This window comes from Ceratotherium simum, chromosome 35, assembly GCF_057802395.1.
Source record: "Ceratotherium simum simum isolate JZ-2026a chromosome 35, ASM5780239v1, whole genome shotgun sequence".
NCBI lineage: Eukaryota > Metazoa > Chordata > Mammalia > Perissodactyla > Rhinocerotidae > Ceratotherium > Ceratotherium simum.
In genome coordinates this window covers 26,971,119-26,989,934 of record NC_141934.1, presented here as the reverse complement: position 1 = coordinate 26,989,934, position 18,816 = coordinate 26,971,119, and the positions used below count along the sequence as shown (strand labels likewise).

The 18,816-nt window shown below is 43.8% G+C and overlaps 1 protein-coding gene across 1 annotated transcript in view; it reads right to left on the bottom strand.

Moving 5' to 3' along the window:
- Positions 1-18,816, bottom strand: part of TMEM132B (transmembrane protein 132B) — a 212,602-nt gene that overhangs the window by 84,274 nt on the left and 109,512 nt on the right. The gene's annotated exons all lie outside the window — the stretch shown is intronic.

The window sequence follows — 18,816 nt, the reverse complement described above, 5'->3', positions numbered from 1 at the left end:
TCAGGGCTCTGTGGCAAGCAGACTGTTCTTCTTTGAATGAGTAGCTCAGACAGCATTTCATCTCTGGGCACACCACCACAGCTCTCTCTCCTCCCTAGCCCACGCAGGCATATGCCACCACCCAAGCACCACACACAGGAAATATCTTTAAACCTTCATCTAGTTTCACCATTACTCCAAACGTGAGGCACATCCTGGATTCTGGTTATTTGTACTTCTACTTAGCTGTATGTCTATAGACCAGTGGTTCAAACTCTGAGCTTTAGATTTGGGGAGAATAGTGGTGACCTCATGGGCTTGTGGGAGCACCACGAGACCAAGAATGGGAAAGGACTTCATAGACTTCATGGTTCACTACACAAACTATGAGCGACATAATAAGGTGTTATTGTTGATTCTTCATGTCTTCAGCCTGAAATGGGACGAGATGTAACGTAAGAAAACCCTACCTGCCTTAATTCATGCAGTGACAACGTTGTATGCGTGTTTGGAGGAGGGGGAAGCAGGGGGATGGGGCACATATAAGTGAAAAAGACAAGTGTTATTCTCAATATTTTTACATACAGGGAGCCTGTCCTTGTCGACATGGACTTATAAATTGTAGGCTGACTATTGCATTGACAGGAGAAATTATTGAACAGTGAGTTAAAACAAAAAGCCATCCAGCATGGAATCTGAGAATGACTCCAGATCCATAAGCCTATTTCCATCTCACTAAATCTAGCTTTACCAGGATCCAAGGAATGTGACAGCAGAATGACCAATTCACAGCTCCCCAAGGCCTGAGTCACATCAACCAACCTGTTCCTTTACTGCTAGTGGGCCTGAGTGGACCAAAATGGGCTTGGAAGCCTCTGTCCTGCCTTTTGGGGTTTGGACAGAGTCTGCAGTTCAAACCTCCCACTCTCAGCCTATGAGGAAAGAGTTTTGAAAAGAACCTGTTGCTTGCTGCTTGCCCATCAGAAATCTCCTACCATGGACAGCTCCCCTTCCACTGAAGACTTAAAACCAGGGTGGAAACCACAACTGGATGCCTGCCTTATATACATATGCCGAGAGGTACCAGAGGCAACATTCAGATACAGCAACAGTATTGACAGAACTGAGTTACACTGACCCGCCTGATATGGAATTCTGCTCAAAAGAGAACCACATTAGACTCCATAGAATTGGCATGTCCAAACTTTTTCCTGCTTAGTGAAGGTTTTAAAAAACTCTCAGATATGGTACTGTCCAATACGATAGCCATTACCCACAAGCAGCTATTTGCATTCAAATGAAATTAACTAAAAAAAAATCAAATGAAAAATTCTGTTCCTCCATCAGACCAGCCTCATTTCAGCTGCTCAATAGCCTCATCTGGCCAGTGGCCCCCACACTGGACAGCACAGATAGAGAACGGCTGTCTTACGTTGTACTCTGGGCAAGTCCGTTATGCCTTTCCAGCCTCAGTCTCCTCACCTGGAAAATGAATGAATAGCAATGACGCCTGTCTGCCCACTTTCAGTAGACTTGTAAGGATGGAATGAGTGAATGGATGTGAACTTGCTTCATGCATTGTTCAGTACTATGAACACATACTGTGATGATACAAAAATCATCAAAGGCACACAGCTCTGGAATAGTCCAGGGACTCCCATGGGCAAACAGAGCTGGGTGGTCCTGGGTGAACCTAACCTGAGTCTTGGTCCAGGGGGGCTATGAATCCTCAAGTATCTATTTGTAATGCTGTTTGCATGGGGAAGAAAATATGTTTTGAATAAGGGTCCCTGGCCTCATGAGAGGACTGATGGGCACACATGGGAATCCCCTACCAGAGGACCCCTATTTACCTGGGCATCTTTACTGAAAAGGCAAAGAAAAGAGAGATTAAGGGCTGAGTTTTGAATTTCCAAAGGGATTTCAGGATCTGAGGAACTCAGGCATTCAGTTCCCAGCTTCAGTCACTCCCATTTCCCACCCACAACACTCCAGCCTAAAGTCTCTCTGGTCATAGGAATTCTCCACACATCTATCTGTTGAGTCTCCTCCTGTAAGAGAGGCTCGGTCCTATCAGATCAGATCTTCAGTTTCTCTTTGGGCTGCACTGTGCTTGTAACCACAACTAAGGAGCTGCTTCTAATACCTCCCAGGTTCTCAGCATTCCGTAGACCTCAGAAAACATAATACCGAGACAGTGAAAATCCAGTGAGAGACGACTGAGGATAACTCCCTGTTATCAGCAGTTTAAGCCTGCTAAATCCACACCCCGGTCTTGGGGTAGAGAGACGTGGTGAGTCTTTGGGCAAAGGAGGCAGGGTCTGCATGAGAGGGCTGAATCCTCTTACCTGGGCTCTTCCTTCTCCTCTCTGACTTTCCAGGCTGTGAGCGGCACCACCTATGGGAATTTGCCCAAGTCCAGCTATGATTGCAATAACGATCAAGTCAGAGCCACTTTTGTGCAACAATTTTTATTTTAAGTCATTTCCCTCAAACTTTTAGGCAACTGGCATGCTTGCTAATAAGTCCATTTCTATGGAAATGGGTTTATAACTATTAATTTTACCTGCTCCTGATCTATTCTTGATAAGCCTTTCGAATTTAGAAAAGTGCTTCATGATTCTCTCAATTTAATAATTGCCAACTGCCTTTGAGGAATCAGGATCAGTGTTTCAGCCATGAGATATTCATTACACATTTTTCCCTGGGGTACAGAAGTGCGTGTGTGCCTACATGTGTGTGTGTGCATGCATGCGTGTTGGGAGGTGTCAGGCAGGAACACTGCTTGGCTGTTTCTCCCCTCAAGTCCTGAGCACCAAAAGGACTTGCTTCCCAGATGCCCTGTTTCCCACGGAAACCTCGGCTTTAATGAAATCTGAGCCTCCTCCCTGGGACCCTGGGACCCCTGAGGTGGGGCTGAGACAGCTTTTGAGTGCACAGTGTGGCTGCAGCTCAGACCTGTCAGCAAGGAGGAAGAGAGATGGGGGCAGGGGAGAGGAATGGGGGGTCCAACCCAACAGCTTGTCCCCAGGAGCCACCTCCAGCCATTTCTCCGCATATCACCCACGATGACAATAATGGTTGTGGTGGGGATAGGATGCGGAGAGGGACGGAGGAAGGGAGAGGGCAGCAGGGGGCAGAAATAAAGGAAGAGGGGAAGAGAGAGAGACATCAAGAGCTTGAACTGTTCTCCAGCAGGTTGTGCCATTTACATAGATTATTTCTTCTCTGTCCCAACAGAGTGCTAGATGGTTCTGAGCTACCAGAAGGAGATGCTGAAGTTTTCCCCAAATGACTTCTTCTAGAAATGGAGCAAGAAAGGCTGCCTCTGGTCTCAGGGCCTCTGCCTTTTCTTCTGAGCCGTTTTCTGGGCATCATCCTAAAAGATGACCAAAAAGCAAGGTAAACCCTGAACGATGATGACATTGAACAAATGCCCAGAACAGGACTGCTGGTTCCTCAGTCAGTACGAAGAGACTGAACTCTAATCCCCACCATCCCCACCCCATTCACTCTGTGAGGACAAACGTGTGCCTGTATTGTTGCTGCTCCGACTGTAGAAAATTGTAGGACTTCAGTACATATTCGTTTAATTCATTGAACATACTTAAAAGGCCCAGAAGGACAGCCTGGAAAGTTCTGGGGGGTGTCATCTGCATTCTAGGAGACAAGAAGCCACCAGTCAGCTGAGATTTGAGTCATAGTCCTCTGCCTGGCTGGTGAGTGTATTCAGATACTCTTTGCTTCAAGAAACCGTGTCTGTCTCCACTACTAGAATGTAATTCTTTTCCTTCTTTCTTTCTTTCGTTTGTTCGTCCTTCCTTCCTTCCTTCCTTCCTTCCTTTCTTTCTTTCTTTTTTTGACTGTTTTAGAGCAGTTTTAGGTTCACAGCAAAATCAAGGGGAGGGTACAGAGAGTTTCCATATACACTCTGCCCCCACACATGCACAGCCTCCCCCATTAGCAACATCCCCCACCAGATGGGACATTTGTTACAGTTGATGAACCTACATGGACACGTCATTATCACCCAAAGTCCACAGTTTACATCAGGGTTCACTCTTGGTGTTGTACATTCTATGGGTTTGGACAAATGTACAATGACATGTGCCCATCATTGTAGTATCTTACAGAGTATTTTCACAGCTCTGCAAATCCTCTGTGTTCTGCCTACTCATCCCTCCTCCCCCAACCCCTGTCAACCACTCATCTTTTTACTGCACCATAGTTGTGCCTTTTCCAAAATGTCATAGAGTTGGACTCATACAGTATGTGGCCTTTTTAGATTGGCTTCTTTCACTTAGTAACATGCATTTAAGTTTCCCCTATGTCTCTTCATAGCGTGATAGCTCATTTTGCTTTAGTGCTGAGTAATATTCCATTGTCTGGATGGACCAGGGTTTATTTATCCATCCACCTACTGAAGGACATCGTGGTTTGTGGACATAAGTTTTCAGCTCCTTTGGGTAAATACCGAGGAGCGTGATTGCTGGATCATAGGAACGTAAGATCTTCAAAGGCCAAAACCCATCACAACACCACAGTCACTAGAGTCCCTGTCATATTCATTTATTCAGTGACATTTATCAAGCACCCATTGTGTGTCAGGCACTGAGAATCTCTTGGTAAACACAACAGATGAGATCCCTGTCTTACTAGTCAGGTAAATAAATAAATAAATAGGGTAAGTCCTGGTCATGCTAAATGCTATCCTAAAAATAAAATAGAAACATTACATTTCTTTTTAAAAAGCCAAATAAATTTCTCCATTTTTAAAAATTAAAAACTATACATAATTTAAAAATAGTCATTTTAAACTTTAAAATAGAATATAAATGACAACAGGAGACAACAGGAGGGTGTTCAGGGACCGCCTCTGGAAGGAGCTGACATTTGAACTCAGACAAAAAGGAGGAACAAAAGCCAAAGGATCCTCAGCAAATGTTTGCTGAATAAATGAGTGGATCTATTTTAAGCTCAAGAAAAAATCATGGGGGAAATTTATCCCAAACCATTGGCATGAACACAAGGTGCTAACTGAAAAAGAACATTTTTTGCGTCTTTGTTCAGACACCACCTGTTCAATAGAGCCTGTCTGACCACCCAGACAGAATTCCACCCCACGCCTGCAGCTCTGATCCCATGTCCTGTTCCAAGTCTCCCATAGCTTTCACCCTTTAACATACTAGTTGTTTATTTATTTATTATGTTCATTCTCTCTCTCTCTCCTTCATCCCTCGTGCACACCCACACGCGTGAACGCACATGAATGCAAAGGTCAGGAAAGCGAGATTTTTGCCCATTTGCTCACTACTGCATTTACAACAGCACTTACGACACCACCTGGGACACAGTTGGTGCTCATTAAATACCTGTTGGATGAATGAATCAATCAATGAACATCAAACAACAGTCTGAGTGAGATCTCAAAAGAACATGTGCTTAGTGAAACCAGAGAGACTGTGCTGCAGTGTTGGAAGGAGCCAGAAATTGGCAGGTCAGGGAAGGCTTCCTGGAGGAGGTTGAATTCAGGCTGATCTTTGAAGAACAGGCTTGTACAACAGGCAACCACTATGGCCCCTCTGCTTGGGGTCCCTCATCACACCCTCTTTCCCCTCCCCACATCCTTTCCACTCCTGACTCCCCCAACCAGTCCTCCCAGAGGGAACAGAGCAAAGCCCTGCTCATCAATCCTGTCAGCGGGGCAGAGGTCCTTTAGTCCGTCCCTCCGCCTGTCACACAGCTCTTCCCACCATGACCTAATGGCCAGCTCTCAGAACTTGGCATGAATAACTCATCTCCTTCTGCAATTTCACAAAATCCCAGCACTACCTCCTCATCGCTGTTTGTCAAAGGCAGCACTGCTCTCTCTGGCCTCGCTGTGGAAACAGTGTTTCAGTTTGACGGATCAGGCAGTGGTTGGCAGTCAAAGGTCTAAAAATATTTAAGAGCCACTAGTTTGGAGCAGGGACTTAACGGTCTTTCAGACTCAAAACCTTCCCTCTTCGTTGGTTAGATTTCCTGACTTGCCATCATCAAACTGCTACATAGAACTTAAAAAATTCTAGGACTGTGTCAAATGGGAATAGTCCAACAATGGGGGTTCCTTTATTGCATTTCTGGCTGGTTAGGAAAGTTAAATAGAAAACCCAGAGGTTACAACACGGTACTACTGGGCTGTACGTGCTAGAGCCATGCTCTTTGAACCACCCCCACTACTGTGAACTTACAAAATTTGAATTAGCTGCCAATATTTTTAAATGCAGAGAATCCACACCAAAAATATTGGTATTTCTGGCTTCTTCAGAAAAATTGGAAGACTAGGCAACACTACCCCACACTCTATCAGCTGGCACAGCAGAGAGCTGCCCCCACCAATGGAGTTGAAACTCTCCAATAGGCCTGGACCACTTTATTTCTTTATCATGTCCCCCAGGTCCCTGTAGACATTGTGATCTCTGAGAAAACACATTTTGTTTTTGACCTTCTCGTAAACACCTTATGAGCTGTGTTTCTGGCTCACAAATGATTCCTCGTTCTCCTGGGAATTTGTCTCCCTATGTCCTCCTGCCTTGGTATTATCATGAGACCCAGTCCCTAGCCATGGTTCTGGACTCAGTGGTGAACCCTGACCTCAACTGGGTGAGGAACACTTCCTAGGAATGTGAAATTCTACTAGAAAATTCCACACTTGGCCTGGGCTGCTTTCTCAAGAAGAAATATGAAATCCCAGAAGCTGTGTGGTGGCCTCTTCTACTAGGAGGACTAAAAACTGAAAGAAAAGTACCAGAGTGAAAAGAATGGGGGAGAGATGAGAATAAACATGCCCAGAATCTCTGGTTGATTTCTACTTCCTGGTTCCAGCCCCTGGAACCCACTACAGTTCTGATCTTGGGTTCCATGAAATACCCCCACATCTTTATAGTTACTTCTCTTTTTGTTTAAGCTTGATTTAATTAGAATACGTTTTTCTCACCAAAAGTAAACCCAATTGTTTAAAACATTCCTTTACTATACACCCACGCACTTTTGTACCTTAATCCACAGACTAATGACCATAAATAAAGATTTATTTATTGGGGAAGATTTCAGTAGAGCTTCACAATCCTCATTAAGAACATCAATTTCATTATAGGGGTTCAAATAGAGGGGCCTAGAGTACTGGAGATTAGGATGAAATTTGCAAAAGCCCCAGTAGGAAAGAGTCCACAAAATTTTTTAACCACATTACTGGATCAGCCAGGGGCCCACCAGGAACTGGATGGCACACTCAAGGATGTAGATAAATTCAATGAAATGTAAAAAGAGAGAATTTATGAAGTGGGGACAGAGCTACAGTAACCAAGAAAGGGCGGCAAACCATCACAGAATTAGCAAGAGCAGGAAGCCATTACTAACTCAGGGCCTCAACGTTAAGGCAAGGAGGGGCATTACAAAGACCCGGTAAGAATACAGCCACGAAAGGGGACCACCTGGAAGGGGCTGTGCCTCAGTCAGAAGAAGACAGCCACTGCCAAACCAGAGTGAGACAAAGAAGGAACCAAGGAACAAATCCTCTGGCCTCCCTGCCCTCAAATCCCCTGACGTATCCCCATGGCTGGACTCAGCCGGAAGCCAGAGGGAGAAGGATTCAGCTGACCCAGAGGTGACCTCTTCTGATACAGAGAAGGGAAGGGTGGAGAATGGACGCAGTGGGGCAGACAGAATAACCAGCACTGTCTTCAGTATCCACTGTTTTTCTTCCCAAAAGCTGAAGAGCCCCTGGGAAAAGTCTTGGAAACGTATTGGTTCAAGGCATTTAAGGAAATCTCTGACCAATCGTTAGCTGACCACTAAGCTAACTGAGCAGAGATTTCAGGGGCCACACATGACAAAGAATACAGATACTGCAGAACCACTTCAAGAAATTCACTAAAAAAAAAAAAGGCAGCATTGACAACAACAAATCCTGGAAAAGAGAAAGAATCTGATTTCCATAGCTACCATATTATATCATTTAAAACGTTCAGTTTCCATCAAAAATTTAAGAGCTGTGCAAACAAATAAGAGAGTACAGTCCATTCAGGGGGTGCAGGGATAGAAGTTAACAGGAACTGTTCCTGAGGAAGGCTGGACATTGTTATTAGTAGAAAAAACTTTATATCACATATTTTAAATATGTGAAAAGAACTAAAGGAAATTTTGTCTGAAGAACAGAAGAAAACTTTGAGAACGATGTCTCACCAAATAGGAAATATCAGTAAGGAGATAGGAAATATCAGTAAGGAGATAGAAATTGTTTTCAAAGAACCAGATAGAAATTCTAGAGTTGTAAAGGACAACTGAAACGAAAAGTCCACTAGAGGGATTCAGCAGCAGATCCAAGCAGCAGAAGGAAGAATCAGCAAACTTGAAGATAGGTCAGCTGAGATTATCCAGCCTGAGTAACAGAAAGAAAAAAGATAATAAAGAGAAATGAACAGAGTCCAAGAGACCTGTGTACAAACATGCACATATTTTACTAACTTTCTAGTTATCAATTAGGCAAGAAAAAGAAATAAAATGCATCCAGATTGGAAAGGAAGAGAAAAAACTGTTCCTACTCACTGATGATATGACATTTACATAGAAAATTCTAAAGAACCTATACACACATGTACAAAAATAAAAACTGTTAGAAGTAAAAAAAAAAAAAAAGTTCATCAGGTTGTAGGATATAAGACCAATTATCAAAAATCAATTGTATTTGTATACATTAGCAATGAACAATCCCAAAATAAAATTAAGAAAACAATTCCATTTACAATAGCATCAAAAAAATAAAACATTTAGGAATAAATTTAATAAAAGAGTGCAAGACTTGTATACTGAAAACTACAAACCATTGTTAAAAGAAATTTTAAAGACCTAAATAAATGGAAAGACACCCCGTGTTCATGGTTTAGAAGACTTAATATTGTTAAGATGGGAATATGTCCCAAAGTGATCTACAGATTCAAAGCAATCCCTATCCAAATTCTAGGTGCCTTTTATGCATAAATTAACAACAAGATCTTAAAATCCATATGATACTTCAAGGGACCCAGAATAGCTAAAACAATCTTTGAAAAGAAGAACAAAGTCGGACAGCTCATATTTCCCTATTTCAAAACTTACTACAAAGCTACAGTACTCAAGACAGTGTGCTACTGGCATAAGAACAGACATAAATCGATGGAACAGAATCGAGAGTCAAGAATTAAGCCCTCACACTTATGATGAATTGATTTTCAACACGAATGTCAAGACAATTGAATGGCAGAAAGAACAGTCTTTTCAAAAATGGTGTTGGGACAATTGGACGTCCATACAGAAAAGACTGGCTTTGGACTGCTATATCACGTCACATACAAAAATTAACACAAAGTAGATCAAAGATCTAAGTGTAAGAGCTAAAATTATAAAACTCTTAGAAAAAAATAATATTCATGACCTTGGTTTGGGCAATGGTTTCTCAAATACAACACCCAAAGCACAAGCACAAAAAAAAAGAAAAGAAGATTGGACTTCATTAAAATTTAAAACTTTGATGCTTCAAAGAAAACTATCAGTTAACTGAAAAGACAACCCACAGATTGGGAGAAAATATTTGCAAATCACATATCTGATAAAAGGTGAGTGTCCAGAATATAAACAGAACTTTTACAAGTCAACAGTTTAAAAAAAAGAAACAATTAAAATGGAGCAAAGTATTTGAATCGACATTTCTCCAAAGAAGATATACAAATGGCCAATAAGCACATGAAAAGATGCTCAACATCATTATTCATTAAGGAAATGCAGATCAAAACCACAATGAGATACCATTTCAAACCAACAGGATGGCTATAATCAAAAGGACAGACGAAAATAAGTTGGCAAAAATGTGAAAAAAATTGTAACTTTCATGCATTGCTGGTGAAAATGTAAAATGGGATAGCTGATTGGAGAATAGCTTGACAGCTCCTCAAAAAATTAAACATAGTATTACCATGTGACCCAGACATTTCACTCCTAGGCATATACTCAAAGGAAATGAAAACACACTTCCACATAAAAAGTTGTTCACCAGTTTTCATAGCAGCATTGTTCATAATAGTCGAAAAGTGAAAACAACCCAACTGTCCATCAATTGATGAACTGATAAAGAAAATGTGCCATTTCTACGCAATAGAATATTATTTGGCCGTAAATAAAATGAAGCACTGACACCTGGTATGACATGGATGAACCTTGAAAATGTTATGCTAAGTGAAAGAAGCCACACACAAAAGAACATATATGGCTCTATTTATATGAAATACCCAGAATAGGCAAATTCATAAAGACAAAAATTGTGATTAGTGGTTGCTGGGGGCTGGGGAATGGGAGCCGACTGCTGGTGGGTACAGAGTCTTTGGTGTGGGTGAGGAGAATGTTCTGAAATTAGATAGTGGGATGATGGCACAACTTTAGGAAAATACTAAAAACCACTGAATCGTATACTTTAAAAGGATGAATTTTATGGTATGTTAATTATACCTCAATTTTTTAAGCAAAAAAATGAATGAGAGGAAAAATCAAGTTGCAAAAGGATGTGCATGGTACAATACCTTCTTACAAAAATGGTAAACACATGCAACCATTCTTTATATAGCTTATATTAAAAACTATAAAAACCTGCATGGTGACAATAATGTCTACCTCAGTGAGCGGAGAAAGACAATGAAATCAGCAAGAGGGACAGAAGGGCTCCAATTATATCTGTAATATTTATTTCTTTTAAAATTTGAAGAAAATAAAGCCAAATAACAAGAGTTAACAAAGCTCGGGTGGTGAAATGAACGTGTGTTATATTACTTTCCATACTTTTTTCTAACCAAGAAACACTTTATTTAAAAATAGAAAGCTACCATCCTCAACTCTCTCTTGTTTGGCTCATTCTCCTTTTGTTTAAATCTCTGCTACACTTTTCTGCTATAAAGTCTCCAAGAAACTCTCCATCTGATTCCTAAACCAGCTCGTGATAAGTCAGCCAATCCATTGCCCCACTTCCCAACCACAAGAAAATGACACTATATTCTTCTTCTTTTTCTATTTTTAAATATTTTAAAGTACCTCGCAGACTGGTATGAGCGACCTTATTTTTGCTTACCAACATTTTCCCAGAGTTGAGAACAATAAATCTCGGTAATGAGCAAACACTTTGGGCACCTCCACTTTCTCAGCTGCCAAATCCAGGACTATTTCTCACACTAACAACTCGCCCTCCCTTCCAGCCATTTGATTTTATCAGCATCACCATGACAGGCCCGGAGACAGCTAAGACAATTGCCACAATTAATTTTTTTTCCCTCTGCCTCTATCTTTCTGACAACACCCCAAAAACCCTTCCAGGAAATGACGGTCCAGAAATCATCTTACACAGACTCCCTAAATACAACTTTTCAGAGTTGTCTTTCTGTTTCTTTCTATCACCAACCTTGAGGAAAACTCTTGTTATATAAAATGACTCATGGAATCCACTTTTGTTTAGGTGTTTTTAAAGAGGACAGACAAACCCACGATGACTGACATGAGAAATAATGCCACGGGTTCTGGACATACGCACAGAGGATGGTGTCTGGGATGCTGTGAGCTCTCCTCAGGCTCCTAGGGTAGACACTCATGGCTTCACCCGAGAGAGGAGCTGGGAATCTGTATTTTGAGTTATAAGGTAATGTTAATTTTTAAATAAATAATACACACCCAGGATTCAAAGTTCAAAAAGTACAAAAGAAAATAGCAAAAAGTCTTCCTTCCATTGGTGCCCCCAGACCTCCAACTCCCCTCCCCTCAGCCAACCAAAGTTATCGTTCCTTTTCTTCTCGGCCTTCCAGAGACAGTCTGTGCATCTACAGGCGTGAACGTGTGTGATTCTTTGCCTTGTTTTTACAGAAAAGGTGCACATCGTGTGCTCTGTTCTTCTCCTGCCTAAGGGGCGGTTTGGCTCCTGCAAGGGAGAGCAGCTGCTATCGAGGCCAGGGTCCCGGGGTTGCGCCCTGTGCACGCTGGTCAGCTGGACTCCTCCAGGTGGCCATGGAGGACACCGTGTAAGTCCAGCACCCTGCAGGCCACCATGGTCACCAGGGGCCAGCTGGTGGCTGCAATCAGCGCCAATTTATTCCTCATCCTGGTGTTCCACCTGCTGAGATACAGGAGCAACCTCCTGCACAAAGGATTCCGCTGGGCTCTCCGTTACGGGCACTGTGACAATTAGATGACCAGGGCTGTGTTCGTGGCCGACCTAGCAAAGATCAGGCCCAAGATGAGCTGCCTGCAGAAGGCTAGATCAGAAGAATGCTCACATTCACCTAAAGCTGGATTTACAGACCACAGACACCTGACTTTAAGTACCAGGGGAATTCACTGCTCTCAGGGCAAGGGGTGGAGGTGGAAGGTGCAAGAATCAGGAAGTTTATACCTAGAGCCTGGACTTTTCTCCCAAATTCCAGACTCTTTCATCCAACTGCCTACTCAACAGCTCCAGTTAGGTGTCTAATATGCATCTCAAACTTGACACTGAACTTCCCTGCTCTTCACAAGACCAAGACCACCCCTACCATGTGCTCTTCGCCATTAAAGGCAAGTCCATCCATCCTTCCAGTTACTCAGGTCAAAACCTCAGTCATCCTGAACCCTTCTCTTTCCTTAATAGCCCACATCCCGTCTGTCCAGAAAGCCTACCCCAGAAATACATTTTTTAAAAATAAGTTCACTCTCCCCCGTCTACTGCTTCTACACTGGTCCAAGCCGTTATCCCCTCTTGCAGGGTTACTGCAATCGCCTCCTAAATGAGCTCTCGCTTCCACCCTCACCGCCTTCCCTCCACTATATTTCCTCTACACAGCGGCCAGAGTACTCCTGTTAAAATGGAAGTCAAGTATTTCCACTCTGATGTTCAAAACCCTTGAGGAATTTTCATCTCATTCACGTAAAAGTCAAAGTCCTTGCAAAGATCTACGCGGGCCTACACAACGCAGCCCCCTTGCCCCACGGCCCCTTACCTCCTTGAACCCCTTTGCCACCACTCTCCCCTCGCGCGCTCTGCTGAAAGAGCCATCTCCTACTCTGTGATCCCTGTCAGCCTCCCCAACTTTATCTCAATAGCACCTAACACCATCCGACATACTGGATTCTATTCATTTGCCTTTTCTGTGGGCTGTTTCTGTCCACTGGATTGTAAACTCGGTGAGGGCAGGGATTTTTCTTCATGTTCCCTGCAATACCTCCAACGCCTAGAAAAGGACCCGGCCCACAGAGGGCACCCCATAAACAAATCATGAATAAATGAATGAGCTGTGAACCACAGAGTTCACACTTCAACACCACATCTCTTTGGCTTCCTCCAAGTGTAACCTTTTGATCCTTGTGTATGAGGTCACTCCGTCCATCCCTGAGTAGGTCTGTCCGTGCATCACTCATATCCACTCTCTTCCAGTGTAGGTATTCATCTACCGGCATCCTCATTATCCTCCATAACAGCGGGGAGAGATGGGATGTTCTGAGTTTCAGCTTCCCTGCATGGGGCCTCCCGTCAGTCTATAAATCACAAAATAGGAAACTCACACAATGCTGTGCCCCGTGTCCAAGTGTCTGCTCCTTCTGGTCACTCTACATCCTTCAGGCAGCTGCGTTTTTGCATTTTCTCCCGAGTTTATAGTTGTCAACTGTGAGCGTATTAGCGTGATACCAACTCCTCAGCCATTAATGGACTTGGAATCACCAATGCTAATTTTTTAAATTGTAATAACAACATTTAACATGGGATCTACAATACAGTATTGTTAACTATAGGCACAATGCTGTACAGCAGATCTCTAGAACTTATTCATCTTGCATCCAATGCTAATGTTTTGAAGGCAGGTACTGTTACAATGGACTCAATAACAAGTAAGGGCCATGAGTGCACTTTTCCGAGGAGTATACCAAATGATAATGATTACCAGCTTTCCCCAAGAAAGTAAAATATCTACCTTTGGTTCAACCACTTCCAAAGCTCATGGCACCTCCAAACCACCAGGAATTATTTCAACATCACAAGAGCAAACAAAAAAATTAGAGACAAGAGAGACAGACAACACAGACACTCTGGGGCATTCAAAAACAAACCCAAACAGACTCTCTAACCTCATTAACCTTGAAAGTGAGTAGAGTTAAGAGAAGCCCACAAATAGACTGTCATTCCGAATGCCATTTGGGTCAAAAATCTGATTAGAATTCCTGCAACCTTCAACTTACCTGGCGGCTTTTCAATAAATGTCACCTGGGCAGAAATTCAATGGAGATTTGCAGGCTCCTGTAATCCCAAAGGGTATCAGACTCCCTGAGTGAGGAGCTCTCCTTCAGGAAACAGGAATTCTCCTGCCACCAATTAATCACAACCCAACGATCCCATCACATCTCCTCCCTGGCCCATTGTATTAATTACAACAGCCTCACAATCTTGCTTAGAGGCAATTACTCTACAGTAGTTAGGTCTTAAGCCAACCACAATTAGAAGGGATTATGTGCATGTAACTTCTCCGACTTCTCCTTTGCTGATTATATCTGCTGATTATATCTATTCGAGCTCTCCTGAAATTCTTTACGTGGAATTGAGCCTATACCTATCCTGCCACATTTTGATTAAGAGAGGTTAATTTGGTCCAGAGAAGCAAGTATGAGCCAGAATCATGCACGAAATAATAGGAAACAGTGATTTAAAAAAAAAAAGCTGGATTTTTCTTCTGCCTCACAAGGCTGCTCATGTACCTGGTTACAGGTTGCAAAAATAAGATCGTCCAGGAGAGGGAAAGAGCCCCAGGTATGGGTTCCAGGGAAGGGGACAGGGAGTTCACACAGGATTCACACACCAGCACCTTGAATTTGCCCACATCAATCTCATTTTCACAACTGGGCCCACCTGTCCCTGTTCTCAGGCAAGAAAATGATTCCAGATAATGATGAGATCCGATGTGAGTCAGCGACAGGTCAGATCCTCGGAGGAAAAAGACCACTAATTGGCCTGAAACGATGGAACGAAAGGTGACCTCTGTTCTGGTGGCTGAGCCAGGCTGCGCTAATGAGGGGCCCTGCGGCCATGTGATGGCCATTCAGCTAGCCGACCTTTGGCATCATGCCTATGTCCCCGCACACCCACCACTGGGGAGGGCCATGAGCATGCTGGGGGACAAAGCACAGCTTGTTTGGGGAGGGGGCGGGTTTCAGACTCAGGCCTGACATCCAAGCTAAAAGAAATCCTTCCTTCAGCTCTGAACCTCCCAGGTCAGCACCTGCAAAGCCAGCTTCTTTGAAAACTCCACTCAGTCTTAAGGCAAAAATTTGCTCTCTCTACTGCTGGCTGGCTGATCCACCCTCACAAGAGATGCTAGGGGCCTGGGGCCCGCACTCTCTGAACACAGAATGAGAACATGATGTTGGAGATGTGTGAGCTTCTAATGGGAACCGAACACTTGAAGTTAGCCCTGTCCCAGAACATCAAGGCCAGCACGCCCAGGAAGACATAAAAAGAAGCTGTTGTCTACACCCGTCTCTAATTCTGCTGGAGCTTCACAAACTTACACTCTTTGGCTAGGTCTCTAGGTCTCAATTATAACTCATTCGTTCAAGCATTCAGTAAAATAAACTTGCACATCTACGGTGTGCCAAGCTCTGTTCTCAGCACTGGGATCTGCGGTGAGCAGGGCAATGAGGTTCCTGCTCTCCTGGAGTTCATATTCCAATGGAAGGAAACAATTAACAAGCCAATAAAAAATAAATAAGGCAACTCTTGACTAGTGAACTTGGTAGTCACTGGTGACCTTCCCTAAGGACTTCCAGCTCCCATTTTGTGGATGCAGGAGAGGGCTGCACTTCCGGCCCACTGGAGGATGGGTGGGGCCAAGTGACCATATCTGACCAACACATTGTGAGTCTCCCTCCATGCAGGAACACTTAATCTCTAGTGTGAGTCTCTATTTCCCACAGCCACCACTACCAGCAGCTTTCAAGGGGAGGCGCTGTGTGTCCACCTGAGAGACCGTGACAGTCAGAGTCCCCGGCTGAACCTTGATGGGCTCATACTGTGAGCAAGAAATAAACCTCTGCTGTTGTAAACCTCCGAGATGGGGGTGGTTTGTTATCACAGCATAAACTAGCCCATCCTGACTGATGCAGAGATGAAGACAAATGCGATAAAGTGATGGCGAGAGGGACAATTTAGACAGAGTCATGGAATGAGGCCTCTCTGAGAAGAGACATTTGAAAGCTGAGATTTCAGTGATGGAGGACAAGGATCAGTGTTCCAGACAAGGGGAACAGCAGGGGCAAAGGCCCAGAGGTGATAAGTTTGCCATGTCCAAGCACACATGTCCTACACACACATGCACTTATGCGCACACAGACAAACACCAGCACGAACCCACAGTGGGAGTGACGAGCAGGAAGCAGAGGGTGAACAGGCGGCTGCCCCACAGTCCACCTGCAGACACTTCCATGGACCAGACTCCAGCCCAGAGAACCAGTCATCGGTGACACGGGCCCTTTTCATAAAACCTCACACACCCCAGCAAGAGGCAGAGCGTTCCAGAGACCAGCTGCAAATGTGGACACCCCCCCTCCCACCCTGGCTGCAGACACCTAACCCCATCTGGTTCTCTATCAGCATAAATTACAAGAAAACCCTCCCAACCACTGAGACACCAGAAACATGAGGGGTGCTGTGGTTCCACAGTCACGTGGATCCCGGAGCCCTCAGCCTGGTGTTTCAGAGCAGCGCCCCTCTGGGTACCTGGTACACGCCAGGCACCGTGCCCGGGACCTTTATCACTTACATCTCACAGTGGCCCGCTGAGACAGGCTCTATCGTTGACGAGCGCCACGTGATGGGACAGCCTCAGAAATGCTGAGTGACTCACCCACAGCCTTACCATTAGCAAGTGGTAGAACCAGGATTCCAACCAAGATCTGGCTCCAAAGTCATGACTACAATATGCTGGTTATAGAAAAAGCTGAGACCTAATCAATTAAACTATTCACACCCTAAAGAAAGTGTGTGCTAACAAACAGACAACCGTCTGCAAAGCACAGAGAGAAGTGGGGTGGAGGACAGTGAGAACCTGGCCTCTTTATAGAGAGGATTCGGAGCTGCAGAGTGAAGCTCTCAGCGTGGAAAGAGCACCTGCCTGAGGAGGAAGGCAAAGAGAATGCAGAAGAGGTGAGGGAGGCAGGAGTAAGGGAGGGAATTACCGCATCGGAGGTCCTGGGTCCAGCCAACAAACCAGATTCACCCCTGGACCGCCCCAGTATCGGAGCCAAAGCGTTCTCTCTGATATTTGGTTAAGCTGATTTAAGCTCCTTCTGCTTGCAACTAAAGAAAATTGATATAATATGAGAGCATTAAAGTCTATCACGAGGTGGAAATGCAGTATTTTATGATACACAAGTGGCATTAACTCACTTGCCTTATAATTCCAACTGTGGTGACTTCCACTGGCATTTAACCACATTTCAGCTGATATATGGGGAGAGCCGAATAGAGCAATGAATCAGTATCGAGTGCCAGACAAACCTCATTTCTTAAAGTCTACTACTTTCTTCCATGAGCAGTCTAATCTTTCCAGAAAACGGACCCGAATGCCAGTATGAAACCTCCCTGAAATGCCTAAGTTACAAACACTTACGACGACACATCTCCCAACCCCATTCTCTACGTTCTTCTTGAAATCCAGGGAGACCATTTTCCAGTTTTTTTCTGTTTCAAAATCTTGAGCTAAGTGGCTAGCAGGCCATCATAGTTCAAACAAGTGAAGAACCCACTGAGTTGAAGATAATGCAATTTCAGGAAGACGCAATATTGTGCTGTTACAACTTAAATGGATCAAAAGGAATTAAGTGCCTTTAGCAGCCTCTCAAATATTCAGAGAAGTCTCTTAAGCAACTGCAGTAAAGTATTAAATTTTTTAAAAGGATTTTATATTAAAAGACCAAGATGTATTCATGAACTGCCACCAAAAAGATGCTCAACGTCCTTCTAGCCACAATATTATTCAAAATGTACTAACCCCAGTGCACATGTGACATCATAAGGGACATTTATGATTTCACAGTTCCTGTGGATCAGAAATTAGAGAGCCGCTTAGCTGAGGGGCTCTGACTCAAGGTCTCTCCTAAGATGGCTGTGAGGATGTCAGCCAGGGCTGTGTCATCTGAAGGCTTGACTGGGCTGGAGGATCCACTTCCAAGGTGGCTCACTCACAGGGCTGTGGGCTGGAGGCCTCAGTTCATCATCACTCAGGCTTCTTCAGATGCTGCTTGAGTGTCCTCATGACATGTCACTGGCTTTCCCCAGGACACAAGATCCAAGTCAGCAGAGAGGAAGGTGCAACGCCTTTTATGACCTAGTCTCTGGAGTCACACACCATCACTCCCACCATATGGAATTCTTTAGAAGTGAGTCACTAACTCCAGCCCACACTGAAAGGCAGGGATATTAAGCTCCATCTCTTAAAGGGGGGAGTATCTTAAGAATGAGTATACCTAATTTAAAACTGCACAGGCCTCCTGAGCAAACTCCAACAAGTATTGAACTCAGAACGTGAAGGCTAAACAGACTTGGGTTTGCATACCCCTCTGCCGTATAGTTACTTTTAACCCTTCACCCTCAGTCTCCTCATCTGTAAATGAGATAACAATAACTACATTGCCTAGCTATTGTGAGAATTTAATTAGATAATACATGCAAAGTATTCAACACAGTGCCTGGCACATAGGAAGAATTCAATTCATCATGATTAACATTTTAATTACTATTAAGAGTAAAGGAGAACCATTTAGCATTCT